This window comes from Ahaetulla prasina, chromosome 4 (genome assembly GCF_028640845.1).
Source record: "Ahaetulla prasina isolate Xishuangbanna chromosome 4, ASM2864084v1, whole genome shotgun sequence".
NCBI classification, from domain to species: Eukaryota; Metazoa; Chordata; class Lepidosauria; order Squamata; family Colubridae; genus Ahaetulla; species Ahaetulla prasina.
The window spans coordinates 8,041,455-8,058,493 of NC_080542.1; positions in this window are offsets into that span (position 1 = coordinate 8,041,455).

Sequence of the window (17,039 nt, forward strand, 5' to 3'; positions counted from 1 at the left end):
CTGTAACGGGTCGGAAACCGGACTGGAGCAGGTCTAGATAGACAGTTTCATCCAGGTGCAAGGAAACTGATATGCCACCATACTCTCTACAACCTTCGCCGCATGCGGGTTGGAGAACGACGATAATTACCTAAAACAGCGGGTCAGGAAGGCTTCTTGAGGAGGGCCTCACCACCGCCTCTTTCAAGGCGGCGGAAGACACCCTCCACCAAAGAGCGCTCGTAATCGCCTGGAGCCAGCCGTGTCACCTCCTGCGTGGCCAGCACCAACCAGGAGGGCGCAGGTCCAGTAAACATGTGGTGGCATTCAGCCTCCCCAACAACCTGTCCATGTCCTCGGGGCGACAGGGTCAAACTCATCCCATACAATGTCACCAAGACCACCCTCAGCCGTCTCACCCGTATCACGCAATCTTGGTCCAAACCATCCCGAAGCTGAGCGATTTTATCGTATAGATAACCGTTAAACTCCTCAACGTCCCTGCAGCGGGTCATCCCGCTCCCCTGGTGTGGGAGGAGGCGGGTCACCCAGGCTGGGCGGCTGGGCGGTTATCTGCCGATGCAATGAGGGAGGCGTGAAGTCGCCTCGCTTCCCTCATTGCCACTAGGTAAGCCTAGTATGGACTTCACTAGTGTCCGATCAGCTTCTGAGCGGCTGACCTCCAGGAACTCTCTGGCGTCTTCTCCGGCGCTTCATCCCCTCAGCTCCTCGGAGAACCAAGGGCTGGTTGGGACCTCGCTGGGTCAGAGGCCGCAAAGGCCGACCGGTCTAAGGCCCCGCGCGGCCCGTTCCCAGGCAACAAGTTCCTCAGCCGAGCCGTGTGCCAGACCCTCAGGAAATGGCCCAAGCTCCGTCCGGAACCCCTCCGGGTCCATCAGGCGCCTGGGGCCGGAACCAGCGTGTCGGCTCCGTCTCCCTGCGGTGGTGAATGGCGGTCAGAAAGTCCAGGCGAAGAGAGTGATCTGACCATGACAAAGGTTCAATGACTATTTCCTTTAAGTCCAGATCTCTCAACCACTGACCAGAGACAAAAATCAGGTCCAAGGTGCCACAGCGTGAGTAGGGCCATCAACTACTTGGGTCAGGTCCAAGGCCGTCATGGAAGCCATGAACTCCCGAGCTACCGTCGATGGCAGGCGGACGATGTGCAATTAAAGTCCCCACGACTAAAAGTCTGGGGTCTCAACTACCACCCAGCAAGCACCTCAGGAGCTCGGGCAGGGCAGCTGTCACGTAGCAAGGAGCCAGGTACGCGACCAGCAAGCCCATCTGACATCTATGACCCCATCTCACAAGAGGATTCACAACCGGCAATCTGAGGTACAGTGGTCTCCCTCGGCTCTAGACTCTCTCTAATCACAACCGCCACCCCACCACCCCTACCCCGGCCCCTCGGCTGATGAAATGCTCGGAAACCGGTGGGCACATCTGAACAAGGCACGCCCCTTCTGGGCCCAACCAGGTCTCCATGCGCCCATAAGGTCCGGCACCCCTGAATAAGATCGTGAATTAGGGGGCCTTGTGGCCACGGACCGTGCATTGCATAACATCAGCGAAGGCCAGGGCCCTGAGGATCCTGACCATCCGAGGCAGGAGAAGTTTGAGGGCTCGGGCGCGCGATCGCCTGTAAGCATCGGCGCACCCCTAACACGATATGAGCCCCACTTCCGCCATATCTGCCCCTCCCCTTACCGTGGAAATAGCACCACCCTCGACCAATGGAACACCGACTCCCCATGACCCTCGGACCCACCAACCCCGCCACGAGCATGTGCAGGAACTGGACTCCCCGACGGGTTACCCCAACACCACCCCTTCCTCCACCCCCAACCCAAGCCCGTGGTTTCCTCCCCCTTAAAATCCCTTTAAAATTCCCCTTAAAAAATCTATTAAAACAGCCAATTAAAAAACCCCTAAGCCTCCTATTTTTCGCATGCCACCTCTCGGGACTCCAAAGCCCGTCCTCAAGGTGGGCCCTCGATAATCTGGAGGGCCAAACCCGCGAGAGAGGGGCATCTCGCAGGGCAAGAAGGTCAATGAGAATGAGAAGATCAATCGTTTTCTTTTTGAAGATCCATGAGAGTACAAATTTTCATCTTGAATATCACAAGGATTTGAACAGATACTCTGGCAGAAGAGAACAGAGGGTGGATAATTGAAGCAATGAATTATTAGTCCTTGTACCAAACTCCTTGTGATTCAAGAGTTACTTTAGAGACAAACAAAAATCTTATATTATTGTTGAATTAAAATGCCCTTTTGTGCAGCCTTTGATGTTTTGGTCTAGTTGAGAAAGCACAGTGATTCCTCTAGGAGATAATTATTTTGTTTTGACGAGATAATAATTGGCTAATGGTTGAACTATTTGTTAAAATGAACAAATGCCAACAAAAGTTGCATAAGGGAGATTTGCAATATGATGTATATTTAATTTCAATGGAAGAAAAAAAACTAGGGCTTTTTTTCAAGGTAACATATTTTAATTTCAACCAATTTTTCTCAAAGTAGAATATGAACATATTCCATAACAACAACATCAAAATATCCATTTTTCCTCTTTAACCCTTTTACAAATTATTTATGGAATCTTGGAGAAACCTACAATTTTAGCAGGATGATGTAAAAAAAAAACAGTACTCCAATGATTTATTTATCTAACTAGTTAATATTTATTTATTTATTTATTTATTTATTAAACTTTTATACCGCCCTTCTCCCGAAGGACTCAGGGCGGTGTACAGCCTTCATTTAAAACAGTTAATATACATATTAAAATAACAATTAAAAAGCTTATTCAATAAAAGGCCGAAATTAAAACCGTCCAATTGACCATATAAAATACCCAGTAAAATTTTAAAATTTAAAATTTAGAATTTAAAAATCAGGCCAGTCCCGCTTGTATAAATAAGTAAGTAATGAGTGAGTGAGTGAGTGAGTGAGTGAGTGAGTTAATAAGTTAGTTAGTTAGTTTGTCAAACGTGTATGAGATAACAGGAATAAGTATAATCATGGATATTAATACAGGAAATGGGTACGAATAAATGGAGACAGTAGGAGACTAGGAAGGTATGCTGGTGCACTTATGCACGCCCCTTACAGACCTCTTAGGAATGAGGTGAGGTCAACAGTAGACCATTTAAATTAAATTAAATTAAACTAAACTAAACTAAACTAAACTAAACTAAACTAAACTAAACTAAACTAAATTAAATTAAATTAAATTAAATTAAATTAAATTAAATTAAATTAAATTAAATTATTCTTCTGTCTATCACATTTGTAGTTACGAACAAATTCCTGGGATTTGAAAAGCAGGCACATAAGATACATCATCTTATATTGCTGAAATGATCGGTTTCTTCAAGATTCCACAAGTAAGCTGTGACGAGGTTGAAGGGATGTAATCTGTTATTAGGTATTAATAATATGAGACATTTAGTGAAACTATATGAAATGCGTTCTTCCTTCTGTCTCATCCTTTACTCAAAGTGTATGCTTCTCAATGACCATAATAAAGAGTGATTTGCTTTGGTTTAAAGTAAGAAGTCTGCCATTTTTTCAAGAAAATCAAAGAGGAAGTTCAGCCCAAAACCTACCCCACAAAAAAATGTACACCCCTCTCTGACTGAGAAAAGGACTACAAAAATAAAAATACCTGGAGGAAATTTTGAATGTTCTGCTAGATGGAGATGATTTACCCGTGGAACGATTTACCTGTGGGACTATGTCTTCTCCCTGATCTTCGGGCCTTTAAGCGTGAGCTCAAAACTTTCTTTTTCCACCAAGCGGGGCTTGATGGAATTTTAATACTGAGGGTTTTTAGTGGGTTTTTAAGGGATTTTAATTTATTTTGTAATTTTTTACTTAGAAATTTTAAATATACAGCTATTGAATTAGATTTTTTTTTTTTTTTTATTCAAAAAGTTTTACAAAAATTTTTTTTCCCCCTTTCCCCCTCCTCCCTTCCTTAACCCCCCTCCCCGACTTCCCGGAGCGAGCACAAGGTATAGTTAAAAGTAAAACAAACATATGCTAAAAGTTTTCGTCCCAACTTAATTATACCCTACAATCATCAATTCCTAACTTCCCCAAAAGCAATCAAAATAATACATCATAATCATTCAAAACAGTCTGATAACTCTTAGTCTGATATCTCGTTGAATATAGTCAATCCATTTTTTCCATTCCTTTAAGTATCTTTCTTGCGTATTGTCTTTCAAAAAGGCTGATATCTTCGCCATCTCAGCCAAATTGGCAACTTTCAATATCCATTCTTGTATTGTTGGTACTTCTTTTTTCTTCCAATATTGTCCTATTAGTAATCTTGCTGCAGTTATTAGATTTAAAATCAATTTAGTCTCAATTACTGTACAATCCGTAATAATTCCCAACAAGAAAAATTGCGGCAGGAACTTTATCTTCTTTTCAGAACATTTTGTAAAATCCACCAAATTTTTATCCAAAAGGCCTTTATGTCCTTACAAGTCCACCAAATGTGAAAATATGTAGCGTCATCACAATTACATCTCCAACATTTTGCTTGCATTTCTGGATACATACACGATAATTTTTTAGGATCTAGATGCCATCTATAAAACATTTTATAAAAATTTTCCCTCAGATTCTGTGCCTGCGTGAATTTAACATTTCTAACCCAAATTCTTTCCCACGTTTCCAATAATATTGGCTCCTGAAAATTTTGTGCCCACTTTATCATACAGTCCTTTACCAAGTCCCTTTCAGAATCTATTTCAAGTAACACATTATACAATCTCTTTATATGCTCCTGAGACTGATTTCTAATTTGCTTTACCAAATTTCCCTCGTTCTGCTCTATACCAATTTTTTGATCTCCCTTCCATCTAGCATGTAATTGTTGAATTAGATTTTTAACTGGATATTGTATTTTAAAATCTTTTGGGTATTTGTATTTTATTTATGCTGTACACCGCCCTGTGTCCTTGGAGAAGGGTGGTATAAAAATTCGAAAAATAAATAAATAAATAAATAAATAAATAAATAAATAAATAAATAAATAAATAAATAAATAAATGATAGATAGGTATACAGGCATGTAGATAGATTGGATGGATGGATGGATGGATGGATGGAGGGAGGGAGGGAGGGAGGGAGGGAGAGGGCAGAAAGGAGAGGAGAGGAGAGGAGAGAGAGGGAGAGAGAGAGGGAGAGAGAGAGACCAGAATCAGAATCAGAATCAGAATCAGAATCAGAATCAGAATCAGAATCAGAACCAGAACCAGAATTGAGCTGGAAAGGACCTTAAAGGTCTTCTAGTCTCCATTTCTGACAAACAACTGTCCAGTCTCTTATTAAAAACCTCCATTGATGAACAACTGACAAGTTCTGAAGGCAAGCTGTTCCGCTGGTTAATTGCCCTCACTTTTAGGAAGTCATCTCTTTAATTCCAGGTTGCTTCTGTCCTTGATTAATTTCCATCCATTGTTACTTGTCCAGCCTTCTGGTGCCTTGGAAAATGAATTGAACCCCTCCTCTTTGTGGCAGCTTCTCAAATACTGGACTATTGCTATCATAGCCCTTCCTGGTCCTTCTTTTTCTAGACTAGCCAAATCCAAATCCTACAACCGTTCTTCATATGTTTTCATCTCCAGGCCTTTAATCATCTTAGTTGCTCTTCTTTGCACTTTTTCCAAAGTTCTCAACATCTTTTTTATAATGCGGGGACTGAAACTGGATGCAGTATTCCAGGTGTGACCTTACTAAGGCTTTATAAAGCGGTGCTAATAGTTCACGTGATTTTGATTCTATGCCTCTTTATACAACCAAGTATTATATTAGGTTTTTTGGCTGCTATGGCACACTGCTGGCTCATGTTTAGGTGATTGTCCACTAGGACTCTAAGATCCCTCTCTGTCAGGTCCAATAGATTCCTATAGGGATGTGTTGTGACTCGTCCTCCCTCCTCTCCTCAGCCGGGCCCCTCCCGTCTTCAACTGGGCCTTTTATCAGATTCCGAGTCTGCTAATGAAGATGAATGGCCTGTCATGACTCCAGCCCCCGGCCCTGGCCCCATGCCCGGAGTGGATTCAATGAGTGAAAGGAGAAGCCCAATAAACCTCACTCATACAGCATGTGTTCCTTTGGCTCAGCCTTCAGAGCAGGAAGCCAGCCAGGTGGTGGAATTTCCCGGGCCTACTCCCTCTGACCCCTCCCTTTCCCAGACGCTGACAGCAGATCCAGCTGAAGACAATTCAGGGCCGCGGTGTGGCTCAGGCTGTAAGAAGCCTGTTATTAAAACACAGCTGCCTGCAATTACTGCAGGTTCTAGTCCCACCAGGTCCAAGGTTGACTCAGCCTTCCATCCTTTATAAGGTAGGTAAAATGAGGACCCAGATTGTTGGGGGGGCAATAAGTTGACTTTGTAAATATACAAATAGAATGAGACTATTGCCTTACACACTGTAAGCCGCCCTGAGTCTTCGGAGAAGGGCGGGATATAAATGTAAATAAAAAAATAAAATAAAATAAAAAGTGTAGGAGGACCCTCGCTTCTGGAGATCTGAGAGGCGACGCCAGCAGAAGGAAGGGTGGGGCAGGCCTGGATAAATGCTGAGTCATGGAGCCACACCCCACAGCCTATATAAAGGACCTGTTTTTGGCATTCCAACCTTGAGTCAAGCAAAATCTTATCTAGTTTGCTGATATCGGACCCTATCGCTGAACTCACAACTTGGACTCCTGCCTGCCCTGATAAACCTCGAAGGAACTTGGCAAGCTGCAGAGGCTTCGTTGCCAAGTTGGTTACAGACTTCCTTGACTCGTTCATCGGAGTGGGGGTGGGACACAACAGTATGCTGTCATTTTGGTGGGAATGGGGAGGCTTGGGGAGGTCTCTGTATGGGGTTTTACTTCTATTCCTTGCTTTGCCTTGCTGTAACTTTCAGGACGCGGTAGCTCAGGGGCTAGGATGTTGAGCTTGTCGATCGAAAGGTCGGCAGCTCAGTGGTTCGAATCCCTAGTGCTGCCGTGTAACAGGGTGAGCTCCTGTTACTTGTCCCAGCTTCTACCAACCTAGCAGTTTTGAAAGCATGTAAAAATGCAAGTAGAAAAAATAGGGACCACCTTTGTTGGGAAGGTAACAGCATTCCGTGCGCCTTTGGCATTGAGTCATGCCGGCCAAATGACCATGGAGACATCTTTGGACAGCGCTGGCTCTTCAGCTTTGAAACGGAGATGAGCACCGCCCCCTAGAGTTGGCAACGACTAGCACGTATGTGTGAGGGGAACCTTTACCTTTATCTTTTAACTTTCAGGAACTTGGGAGGGGAGGAAAGGAATGTGCCTCGAGCCAGCTGCCTTATCTTATATTTGGAGAACAGCAGCAGTATTGTCTTGGAGACCAGCATTTGTCACCTTCTTGGCCTGAGTTTCCCATAACATCACTTCAGGATTGCCTCAATGATGAATGGACTTTGGCAGGGGCTCTGTCTGCAATGGTTTAATTTAATGTTTTAAGTGGGAAAGCTTAGTTCCTGCCTACATCTCTTGTTATCACAATCTTCCAATAAAAGTTCCTTTCAAAATGGCTTTCATTTCATGAGTTCTGCTTTCTTGAGAAGACTGGGGAGGTAGGATCTTACATTAGGCAGGATCTTCAAACTGGTCAACCTGGAGAGGCAACAGTCCTACTGTGGGGACCATGCATATGACGTCTACCCAGGGCAGCAACCACAAAGATTCTGTGTGCTGGGGAGAAGCGTCCACCAAAACCCAGCAGGAGGAAAACCTTAGTGCCTGGGTCAAGGAGAACATCTCCTCAAGCAGCTCTACAAAGCCAAGGTGGTTAATCAGCATCGGGAAGAAGGAAGGCTGGGATGGCAGAGCCAAGGGAGTCAGCTTGACCCATAGGAATTGCTGGCATGGCTGGAATTGTGAGCTGGAGAACCTCGACAATGATGATGAAGTGGAAGAAGCTCCAGACCGGTCCAACCAAATCCTGAGGCAAGTCATGAACCTCATGAGAGAAGCCATCCATGGCATGTAGATCCAGAACACCCCGGCTTGCACTTGTCGTGTCCCACTCCTCCGCTGACGGCCAGGTCAGGGAAATCCGAATCAGGCGTGCCTCTGCAGCTCTGCCAAAGTCCTAGCAAAGTTCTCAAGACAGGCAGGAGACCAGAAAGTGACTTCAGGAAGATAAGGTAGACTTTGCCTGACTCAGAGAATGCCAGAAAGCAGATCCTTTATATAGACCATGGGGTGTGGCTCCATGACTCAGCACTTATCCAGGCCTGCCTCTCTCTTCCTTCTGTTGCCGCTGCCTATCAATTCTCCTGAAGCGAGGGTCACTCCAGTCTGCAGCTGTTGGTAATTGACCTTCCTCAGGCTCACATGCTGTGGGGGAGGGGGAGGGGTCTAGTTGCTCCGTTTGCCTGGGCATGGAGCCAAGGCTGGGGGCTGGAGGTGCTTCTTCTTCCTCGGCCTGTCTGGGCATGGAGCCAGGGCTGGGGCCGGGAGGCATGCTAGGACATTCCTCAGCGTTCGGAAGCAGATAAGATGGGCCCGGCTGCAGGGAAAGTGGACAAGGCACAACACCTTCCAACTCTGTTAAACTTACTGTGTCTTCCTGAAAATACGACCCTGTCTTATATTTTTTTGAACCCTGAAATAAGCACTTGGCCTTATTTTCGGGGAGGACTTATTTTTCGGGGAGGTCTTATTTTCTGGGGAGGGCTTATTTTCTGGGGAGAGCTTATTAGCCAGGGAGGTCTTATTTTTAGGGAGGGCTTATTATCTGGGGAGAGCTTATTTTCTGGGAGAGCTTATTAGCCAGGGCGATCTTTTTTTCTGGGGAGGTCTTATTAGCCAGGGAGGGCTTATTTTTGGGGAGGGCTTATTATCCGGGGAGGTCTTATTTTCAGGGAAACATGGTAAACTGTTAAACTCCTCAAGAACGAGTTAAGATGGTCTACTTTTGGGGAACCTCTTGTGAAAGGAAAACCAATGCTGGTTTGGAGAGAGGTGTGAATTGGAAAGCAAGCGGTCCATCGTGGCTTAGATCCGATCTAGAGAAATGTTTCTTGCTGGAAAAACGGGGCACAAAACCCAGAACTCATGTTTTTTTTTGGTTTTTTTTGAAGACATTCTCCAAGGCTTCCCACAACACTGGCAGATCTTATGAAACCACTTCGGATGATGTCACTTGTAGGGGGGGAAGAGAACAGGGCTGCGGTTGTGTGTGTCAAGGGAGGGGAACCAAATGCGAAGAACTCCCAGCCTTGGCGAGTGGGCAGCGTGGCTGCAGGGCATCCTGTGTTGGGATTGGTCCTTGGCAAGCCTACAAAGCGACCAATGTCTGGTGAGGTTAGCATTGACCAGTGGGACTCCACACCACAAGAACTTGGCAAAGAAGAGAGGGGGGGAATTGGAAATAAATCTGGGAGCAGCTTCAGACAGGCGACGATGGCTTGGGATTAGTCAATGGTGTTGGGGGGGTGGGCAGAAGGGGCGACCATCGCTGGGATTTTTTGGGGGACCTCGGTAAAAATTATTCAGTCCCTTTCGGCCAGGAGGAAAAAGAGCTTCGTTGCTGTGTAGACTGGCTGTTGGAGCGGTGGCCATTTTGTTAATCGGACAGAAAAAAGAAATATCCAAAAAGATAAAGAATGGGCTTCAAGGTGCTCCTGCCATTTTCATGCACCTGATTAACGAAGTGCTGCATGAGCATTTGTACAAGGTGGTTTTGGTTTATCTTAATGACATGTTGATTTACACCAAAACTAAGGTTGAACACATTAAGCTACTGCAGGAGGTCTTGAAAAAACTAAGGGCAGCTAAGTTGTTTGCCAAACTTTCCAAGTGTGAATTTCACCAGGATAAAATATATTACTTGGGATACCGAATCTTGCACCAAGGGGTGGAAATGGATCCCACAAAAGTCAGGGTAGTGTTTGATTGGGAAACCCCTCACACCTGCAAGCAATTGCAGAGCTTTCTGTGTTTTGCTAACCTCTATTGGAAATTTTCACCTAATGAGAAGGAAGGACTCACTGGAGAAGAGCCTAATGCTGGGAAGGATTGAGGGCAAAAGAAGAAGGGGACAACAGAGAATGAGGTGGCTGGATGGAGTCACTGAAGCAGTCAGCGTGAGCTTAAATGGACTCCAGAGGATGGTAGAGGACAGGAAGGCCTTGAGGAATGTTGTGCATGGGGTCGCGATGGTCAGACATGACTTTGCAACTAACAACAACAATAACAACAACATTGGAAATTGATCCCCTCTTTTGTAATCAGATAATGCTTCTGACTACAAACTTGCTGAAAACCAAAGGGGTAGATAACCCAAAGCCCAGCCAGGCACTAAAATGGTCTATGGAATGCCAAGCATCATTTGAGAAACTGAAAAGTCTTTTTTCAGCCGAACCAATATTAAAACTTCTGGAAATTTGGATGAGATTTGGATTTGGAGAGATGGGAAACAATGTGGCAAGTAAATTCAAAACTAACATTATCCACAGCATACAAGTCAAACCAGCTGAAGAGGTTTTATAGATGGCACCTTCCACCAACAAGACTTGCAAAGGTGTTCCCAAATAATACCTCAACGTGTTGGAAGTGTAAGAAAACTCATGGAACATATTATCATCTATGGTGGATGTGCTTGGCGGCAATTTTTTTTTAAGCAAATATAAAGAAATGGCTAGAAAAAATAATAGATCAACCAATTGAAAGAAATCTGGAAACATTTTTATTAGGAATATTCATGAGAACATACATAATATATATATATATATATATATATATATATATATATATATATATATATATATATATATATATGTATATATATATATATATATATATATATATATATATATATATATATATATATATATATATATATATGATTTTACACATCGTAACAGCTGCACGAATAGCATATGCACAAAAATGGAAACAGGAAAGGACACCAAGAATGAAGAAGTGATAGAAAAAGTTTTAGAATGTGCCAAGATGGACATACTAACAAAAGAAATTAAAGAAAAAGAAGAGACAGATTATTATATAATTTGGAACAAATGGTATAAATGGCTTGAGAATAGAAATAAAAAACAATATATCTAAAAATGTAAAATATGTATATAACAAATATACAGAAATGTATAAAAGTAAGGTTATTAGTGTTAGAAAATACAATGTAACCAAAGAAAAAGGGACAATGAAGAAAATAAAACAGTAAGAGAGAGATGGGGGGGGAGGGAAGGTAGAAAACGGAAAGAAGACCACTAAGAAATATTGGTTAAAAAGAGGATATATTTATATGTTGTAGGTCAGTGTTGGCGAACCTAAGGCACGTGTTCCGGAAGTGGCACGTGAAACCGTCCTGAGACAAATGCACACCCTCGCCGGCTCCTTATTGCATTCCTGTGGTCAAATGCGTGCCGGTCAGCTGGCTGTCGTGCATGTGCGGTGCCAGTGGACTGTGCATGCGTGAGGCAGCATGCGTGCTGGAGGTTCGCCATCATGTATGCACGAGGTGGCACGTGTGCTGGAGGTTCGCCATGACACATGCGCGAGGTGGCACACATGTCGGAGGTTTGTCATCACACATGCGTGATGGACCGCCGCACTTCCGGGGTCGCCAGCACTGCATGGACGATGGCCAGTTGGCCAGCATGCGTTTGACCATAGGAATGCGATGGGAGCCAGCGAGGGCATGCATTTATCTTGGGACAGTTATGGGTGCCACTTCCAGCACATGGGCGGCACGCGAGAACATGGAAGGTTCGCCAACACTTTTGTAGGTTATGTGTTTGTCATATTGTGTCATTATAAAATATTAAAAAAAAATTAAAAAAACATTCGGATCTTGTTGTGACTCCAGCCCCCGAACCTGGCCCCATGACCGAAAGTGACTCCAAGAGTGAGGGGGAAGGGTTGGTAAGGCTTACCTCGGGAGCACCGATTCCTTTGGCTCGGCTCCAGAAGCCAGAACCAGACCAGTCGGAGGACGTAATGAGGCCGTCATCCCTGATTCATCCCTTTCCCAGGCTACGCCTTCAGACCCAGCTGATAATAATAATCAAGCTTGGCTTGACCCACGCTTCAGAAGATTAGAGAGGCGGTGTCATCAAAAGGAAGGGTGGGGCTCCTGCTCCCACAGGATATATAAGGAGCTTTGGGACTGCTCTCACTCCACGGGAAGCAAAGTTTAGCTGATCCGTTTCAAAAAGAGCTGAAAGTCTTGCTACATGAGTCATTTGTTTGAACTTTGGCAAGCAGCTGTGATTTCTCTGCCAGGAATGATAAGAGCCGTGAATCCACTGGCTGAAGGCCAGCTCGTGGGTCTGAAGTGGGGAAGGAGACAGAACAGATCTGGAGGAACCATTTGTAATTCAAGCCAATCCCAGTGATGCGGCAGTTGGAGCAATTTTACTCTAAGAAAATGAAGAAGACAAATTCCAACCATTTGCGTACACTTCTAAAAAGTTAATTTAAAGCTGAACAAAGGTGGGCAATATGGGAGAAAAAGGCTTTTGCAATTAGGTGTGCACTTCTGACTTGGAGGCATTTCTGGAGGGGAGCAAAATACCCTTCCAAGTCTGGACCAACCACAGAAATTTAGAGGCTCTCAAAACCCTGAGGAAAATTTCCCCAAAACAAATCTGATGGGCACAGTTTTTCCAATAGTTTAATTTTAGTTTGAAGTATTTACCAGGGGCAAGGGACTTTCTGGCAGATCCCCTGTCAAGGCTACTCCGATACAAAAGTCATAAGGCAGATGTGGTTAAGCCTTTACTCCCAGCTTCCCAGCTAACAGCCAAAGTTCTCACACGCTCCCAGCCAAAGGAGAACCCCTCCACCTTAGATAACACCACTATCATGGCATTTAAAAAAGCATTGGAAGCAGATGAGTGGTTCGTTGCTCACAAACACACCTGCACAATGAAGGTTGGGGTAGCTTGGGTGGGAGACAAACTATATGTCCCAGCCAGGGAAAGATTAAAAACTAGGCAGGACTGTCACAACTCCAGCTTGTGGAGCAGGTCATTTTGGTTTCGTAAAAACTCTACACTTGCTAAAATGGCAACTCTGGTTGCCTTCGTCAAAGAAGGGTGTGGAAAGCTATGTAGCAACCTGTCTCATTTGTGCTGCAGCTAAGCACAAGCAAGGGAAGACCCCTGGTCTACTAGGTGGCAGACCCTTCAGCACCCTGGAGATAGATCTCCATGGATTTCATCGTAGAATTGCCTGAGAATTCTGGAAACACAGTAATCTGGACCATCACAGATTGCTTCTCAAAGCAGGTCCATTTCATACCATGCCAAAAGATCCCTACAGCAAAAGCCTGAGCTAAGCTGTTTTTACTACACATTTATAACTTGGATGGTGCTCCGCAATGTATTATTTCAGATAGAGGGCCCCGATTTACCTCCAAGTTCTGGAAAGCCTTCTTGGACCTCCTTGGAATTGAACAGGGACTTAGTGCTAGTCATCATCCACAAAAGAATGGGAAGATAAAATGAACTAACTCGGTTCTGGAGCAATTCCTGCATTATTTTATTAATTACCAACAAGACAACTGGACCAAGCTACTGCCTTTTGCTGAAGTGGCTCATAATAATGCTTTACACTTTGGCACAGGATTCACCCCTTTCAGAGTAGCCGTAGGGCAAGAATTTAGTGTTATTCCAGAGTTGCCCTCACATGAACCAGAAATCTAGAAATTGCTCCTTGAAGCAATGGATAAGTCACTTGCAAACCACCTGGCCGGTTGAAATTACCTCTGAGTTTTGTCCCGCTCCTTACTCCTCACAAAACATACATACAATAAATTCCTTGTGTGTCCAATCACACTTGGCCAATAAAAATTCTATTCTATTCTATTCTATTCTATTCTATTCTATTCTATTCTATTCTATTCTATTCTATTCTATTCTTAACCCAGTCATGGTGGAACTGCAACTTCTTACGTCATTGTAGTTTGCTGAAGCCTGAAATTACCTCTGAGTTTTGTCCCGCTCCTTACTCCTCACAAAACATGCATACAATAAATGACTGATACCTGCTGGATATGTTCATATTCTATTTTGTGAAAAATTGATAGAAAATTTATTTATTTATTTTATAGATTATTTATAGATTTTAATAAATGTTTGTAGATTCAAAAAACACTTTCAACAATTTCAACAACTAAGCATATCTTTTATTGCAAATCTCCCTTATATTATTTTCATTGGTATTTGCTCATTTTTTTAAAAAAATTGACCCATTAGCCAATTATTATCTCATCAAAACAAAATAATTATCTCCTACAGGAATCACCATATTTTCTTAGCTAGGCCAAAACACCAAAAGGCTGCACTGAACGGATGATATTCAATAAAAGTCAAGGTATCAGCTTGGATATAAAGAAATATTAGAACCACATGAAGTTTGGCACAAGGGTAATAAGAGCTCTGTGAGACTCATTGCTTCAGGTTTCTACCCTCTGTTCTCTTGTATCTGTTCAAATATGGGTGGAATTCAGGATACAAATTTGCACTCGCATGGATCTTCCAATAGAAAACAATAGATTTTCTCATTAGGTGCATTCTCAGATATAAACCTTGGAACAATCTTTAGATGAAGTATTGGATTATAGGTATTTTCTGATCGGTAGGGTGGAAGGGAAAACATTTTCATAGTAACGAAAGTATGAAGATGTTTATCCTGATGTTTCTGGTGCACAGAGTAATTCCTCTGAGCTGCCCTGCAACTGATGCTTTCCTTGTTCCACATGAGTGGTACCAGCCTGGAGACTTCATCATTGGTGGCATGGCATCTCATTTTGCTTACCACCTTTATGAAATTAAATTTAGTGAAAATCCTTCCATAAAACCTTATGAAATACCAGTGTAAGAATTTTTTTTCTCTACCTAATCTTAGCCAGGTTTTCAAAAACTCTTTATATGACTAAAAGGTCATTTGTGCATAAATGTAGGGTTTAAAATAGAATCTATGCCATGCCTTTCTCCAATTGTTACAAAAGAAGAAATAACCTTCTTTACATTATTTTTAAAGCCTTTCACACGAAATGTACCAAATTTCAGGTTAAGAAGCCTCTATTTGAAGATTTACAGGGATGAAGATGATTTTTAGAAAGATATGGTATTATTTTTTCCTCACAAAACATACATACAGTAAATGAGTGTTACCTCCTGAATCCTTTCATAAACCGTTTTTTGAAAACATCATAGAAAACATAGTACTTTGAAAAAAGTGACTACTTGTATTTATAGTACATATTTTTATTTTTTTATTTTATTTATTTTGTCATACAGTATATATAAGCATAAGCGTGAAATAACTATACAATATATAAGCATATATATAAGCATGAGTATGTAATAACTATTACTACATGTAATAATGTAATAAATTTATTACATTAATTAATTATTAATGTAATAATTAATATATTAATTGGATATAACGAGAGGAAACAATAGGACAGGAACGATGGCACGCTTGTGCTCTTATGCACGCCCCTTACAGACCTCTTAGGAATGGGGTGAGGTCAAGAGTAGACAGTTTTTGGTTGAAGTTTTGGGGATTTTGGGAAGAGACCACAGAGTCAGGTATTGTGTTCCAAGCATTAACAACTCTGTTACTGAAGTCATATTTTCTGCAATCAAGATTGGAGCGATTAACATTAAGGTTAATGCTATTGTGTGCTCGTGTATTGTTGCAATTTCTCAGAAGTCATGGAAATGCTTTGTAAAAACAATTTGAGTTCTACAGAAATTACCAATAAAGGAGAATATTTGTAGCTCAGGGTTGAAATGAAGGATCCTTGGTGCTCTCTAAGATGTGTTGTTTTCTTGCAGACATTTCATTATACAAACTAGATAACATCCTCAGTGCCAGGCCGTGATGATGTTACCTCTTTTGGGTCATGAAATGTTTGCAAGAAAGCCACCAAGCTCAGAGAGCACCAAGGACCACTCTGCAGAAATTATTAAGAATGTTAGAAAAAGTGATTATCTTTTTACTACTGTCAGAGAAAGAAATGTTTGTTATTCACATAGAAACGATGCCACCTTATGAGAATTGTCAATTTACTCTTTCAACTGGGTTTTTTTTTAATTTTTGCAGTATATTCACCAAATTTCATCAACATGTCCTTGCCTTGGTCTTTGCTGTGAAGGAGATCAATGAGGACTCCCAGATCTTACCTAACGTCACTCTTGGGTTCCACATCTATGACAGTTACTACAATTCAAGAATGACCTATCACACCATCCTAGACTTGCTTTTCAAATCCCAGGAATTTGTCCCTAACTACAGATGTGATAGCCAGAAGAATCTTAGGGCTATCATTGGGGGACTGGATTTTGTCACATCATCTCATATTGCTGAAATTACAGGATCCTTCAAAATTCCACAAGTAAGTTGTGAAAGGGCTAAGGAGAACAATTCTATATTCTGTTCTTGATGTTAATATGGATTAATTAAGAAGCAATAAATATTAGGGTTAGGTTGGTATTAAGGTGTTCTGCCTGGCTTAAGGTTTATTATTTGGCATAATTTTGAAACTACTATGCTGAATACAAGAATTATTAATAATTCCTCTACAGAGGAATTATTGAGTCTATCATCTGTCTGGTTTGGTTCTGCAACACAGCAAGACAGACACAGACTTCAGAGGATAATTAGAACTCCAGAAAAAACACTTGCTACCAACCTGCCTTCCATTGAGGACCTGTATACTGCACGAGTCAAAAAGAGGGCCGTGAAAATATTTACAGACCCCTCACATTCTGGACATAAACTGTTCAACTCCTACCCTCAAAACGATGCTATAGAGCATTGCACACCAGAACAACTAGACACATTAACAAATTTTTCTCCAACGCCATCACTCAGCTAAAAAAATAATCCCCTCAATACTGTGAAACTATTTACTAAATCTGCACTACTATTAATCTTCTCATCATTCCCATCACCCATCTCCTTCAATTATGATTCTATGACTGTAACTTGTTGCTGGTATCCTTACGATTTATATTGATTGTTTC